We start from the raw sequence: 3,918 nt of genomic DNA, 5'->3' as shown, positions 1-3,918 counted from the left end.
TCTTATAAGCTTATCAAAAAATAAGTTCATCTACGTAACTTACCTTTTCTCAAGAGTTTGTACCACAAGACACTGCAGACACTGTAGACATATACGTTCCACCACGGCTCCATTGTAGTGGGAGGATTGTGGGACAACCCGATTGATTTATGTTCTTGGGAGAATCTTTAGATTCGGTCCCTGATAGTGAATATAAGAAAATCGACCCAGATATCTACTTGGAATTAGTGGGAGACGAGAATGCAGATTCCTGACACACCTCAATGGAGCAATCCATTAATACTATGGGTTGTATACTAGAAAAATCTTGCTACCAACATGCCGTAAAGCCATAGGTTGCAAGTGAGTATACAAGAGAATGACAAGCCCAAATGAGCAAGGTCATAACTTTTGAAGCTAGACTGGTGGCGAAAGGTTATACCCAGTATAAGGGTATAGATTATGATGATGTTCTTTCGCCAATCTCTATGCTCAGGAATTCGGACCATTTTACCCATAGCAGCTCACTTAAACCATCAAGGTCTGGCAAATGGATGTCAAAAATATTTTTCTAAAATTGTTACCTTGGAGAAGGTAGGGACATCTATGTGCAGCTGCCTTAATGTTACGTGAGGGAGGAAGAGAAGCATCTCGTGTCATCGGTGATGTGGTTTACCCTGCATTTTATGTAGATAGTACCCTCCTAATTGGCGACAATATGGAGTTATTGTCAGACATAAAGTAGTGGTTATCCGAACAATTTCAAATGAAAGACTAAAGAGGTATAATATACATCTTTGTGATCAAGGTTATAAAGGATCACTAGAAAAAGATGTTGGGCTTATCTCGAGTGTCTTACATTGACACTGTGAATACTCGTTTTAGCATGCATACCGCTAAGAAAGGATTGCAACCTTTTAGCTATGGCGTTCATTTATCTAAAGACATATGTCTTAAGATGCCTATTGAGGTTGAGGGAATGAAGGCAGTATTCTACGTTACCGTAGTAGATAGCCTCATGTATGGATTGCTATGTACGAGATCTGATATTTGTTATGCAGTTAGCATGGTTGTAAGATATCAGTATAGTCCTAGTTAAGGACATTGAACTGTGGTAAATTATATTCTCAAGTCCTTGACTAGAGAATAAGGATAGTTTACCAGTTAGACAGTTTAGTTCTTTTTGGATTATACGGTTTCGAATTTTCAGGCTGACTGGAACAAAGAATAATTACCTCGAGCTATGTGTTTTTCTTGGGAGGTAAAACCTTTTGGTTTGGCCACTACCTCCAGGATCTAAGAGTGATTTCTAGTTTGCGTGAGAGCATCACCTTCGTGATAACTCAAGTGCAGTTGCAAACTCTAAGGAATCCATGAACCACAAGGGGTCTGTGATATCCCGACCTTTTCATAGGAAATATAGAAAATTAGTATACTATTGATACACGCTCATTATTTAACGATTATATATTATATCAAGGAAATTGATATAGATATACTCACAATATTTTTATTTTATTTTATTGTCAACCGATTTAAATCTGTTGCCGAATTATGTGAGAGATAGTATTACTAATATTCCTCTTTTTATTTAATCATTTACCCATCACCTAGCTTATCTATTATTATTTTGAGTCTAAGGCCCATATATATGTATATATGGTATATAGTTAGAGGATTAAATTATTTATGTCCTTAAGCCCAAACAATTGTAGGCTTAAGTTTTATATATTTTTTTTAAAGCCCAAATTAGATACTTCAGCGTGAGAGAAAAAAAAATGATTTCAATCTGACAAAGATCATATCTCTGCCAGCATCTTTACACCTACCGAGAAATCATTTTCTTTCAAATCTGTCCAAACCCTTCCTCTTCCCACTGTGCTGACATCTTTTTCACTCTTTTTTTTAAACCATCCCTGACCCACTAGAACATTCCCACCTTTTTTGCTTATCAATCTGTAGAAACTTCATCTCCCTCCTTTCACTTTCTCACTTTCACTACACATACTGTTCAACAAAAAAAAGGGGGAGAACTTTCACTATTTTATTGCTACTTCAGGAACTCAAGTTCACAAAACATTCTGATCAAGGTAATATTTTATTCTCCTCTGTTACAAATCCACCAACCTTCATTTTGTCTCTTTCATTAAAATATATATAGTGCTTTCATCTTTGTTACAGCAAAACAACAAAATACAGTCACACCAAACAAATCCAAAACAAGGTTCGATCTTCTCCCTTTCAACTTTATATCACAGCATGTATTCCTCTACATCAAAGTTAGAACTAGATTTGAAATCTCACACATAGACATGAACTTGGGCAGTAGACTTTTTATTCATAACTTGTAAAGAATTTAGTAAACCACAGCTACAATAGATGATTAAAATCTGTACAACAAGAAAATAGCTATATCAGGAACAAATCTGTACCAACGAACACCAAGACTCGATCTTCCTTTTCTCCTTCCTTCCTCGAGAACCAATTCCCATCATTCTACAAGAACATACCTTGCTTCTCAAATCTGCAAGTTTCAATCTTTCTTCCATTTTCCTCTTGGTCTGGAGTGTGAGAGTCGAGGGAAAGAAGAGGACTTTCTGACCGGTGGTGAGGGCGGCGGTGGCACGGCGCCGCTCGACCGACCGCGAGGGAGAAGGGAGAGGACCGGCTGGACGGCAGCGCTGCTGTGGTGGAAACGTCGCCTAAGTGGCTGACCACCACATGTAGAGGGAGAAAGGAGGGAGAGGGCTGGGCCGTGAGAGGGAGCGCCGGAGATTGGCGACGGCGGCGGTGGCCTGATGCTCCTGCTGCCCGTCGATCCAGAGAGAGAGAGGGGGGTGGACGGCGGCTGGACGCAGGGTTGTTCGGCGGAGGGAGAGACGGCGGCCTCGGCCTTTGAGGTCGATCGGTGGTAGCTGATGGCTACTGCCGTTCGTCGCTCAAGGAGAGGGGCGGGGCGCCGATGAGTTGAAGAATCAGATGAGGAGGGAGGCGGCGATGGCGGCGGTCCGGCTGACTGCTGTTGTCGGCTGGAGCAGAGGGGGGCCAAGTCTGGCGGTAACCTCGCCGGAAATCGTAGGAAAAAGAGGGTTTAGGGATTTAGAGAGAGTGATTTGTGGATTTGGGGGTTTGGCGAATTGAGGGAGAAGAGAGAAAGATAGAGAGAGATGAGGGCGGCGGTGGTACGATCCTCGGGCAAATCGAGTATTAATTAAGTTTAATATTCCTACATATTGATCATCTCAAAAAGATCATGATGGCTTGTATCATTCTCCACAACATGATTGTGGAGAATGAAGGGGAATGAGTTATGCACTGGAGAGAAGACGACTCGAGACATTGGACGTTTAGCAGTGACTCCTCCGATGCTTCTCGATCAACCCTACCTAGCTTCAAAGAGCACGTGCAGATAGATGCAATTCTAAGAAATAGAAAGATGCATGCAAAAGTTCAAGCAGATTTGATCGAGCACGTTTTGGGCACTTTTCGGACCTATAAGGCCGGAATAGTTATTTAGATGTTTATTTTAAGCTATGTTTTATTTTTTTTAATTTTAAGTAATTTAAATTAATGCAATTTTAATTAAGTAATTGTGTTATTTTAATTGGTGTCATTTAAATTAAATGAAAAAGGCAAAAATCAAAACTAATGGATAGGAGCCAGTATGATGAGCTAGGCCAATGCAGGGCATTGACTCATAAGTGGTCCCGGATGTGGATGAGCCAACAATTGACTTAACGGACATAGATGCTCTTATAAGCTTCTCAAAAAATAAGTTCATCTACGTAACTTATCTTTTCGCAATCTTATACGCAACAATCATTATTATTCAATTATAATTCTTTATTTACATCATATACACTTTCAAGTTAACTCTTCCTCGATTTTTTCTCTTTTTATAAAAAATTTTCTCTTTAACTTTCAAGTTCAATTATTCAA

This window comes from Salvia miltiorrhiza, chromosome 5 (assembly GCF_028751815.1).
Source record: "Salvia miltiorrhiza cultivar Shanhuang (shh) chromosome 5, IMPLAD_Smil_shh, whole genome shotgun sequence".
Lineage (NCBI taxonomy): Eukaryota > Viridiplantae > Streptophyta > Magnoliopsida > Lamiales > Lamiaceae > Salvia > Salvia miltiorrhiza.
The sequence above is the reverse complement of the archived record's forward strand: the minus strand, read 5'-3'. Positions refer to the sequence as shown.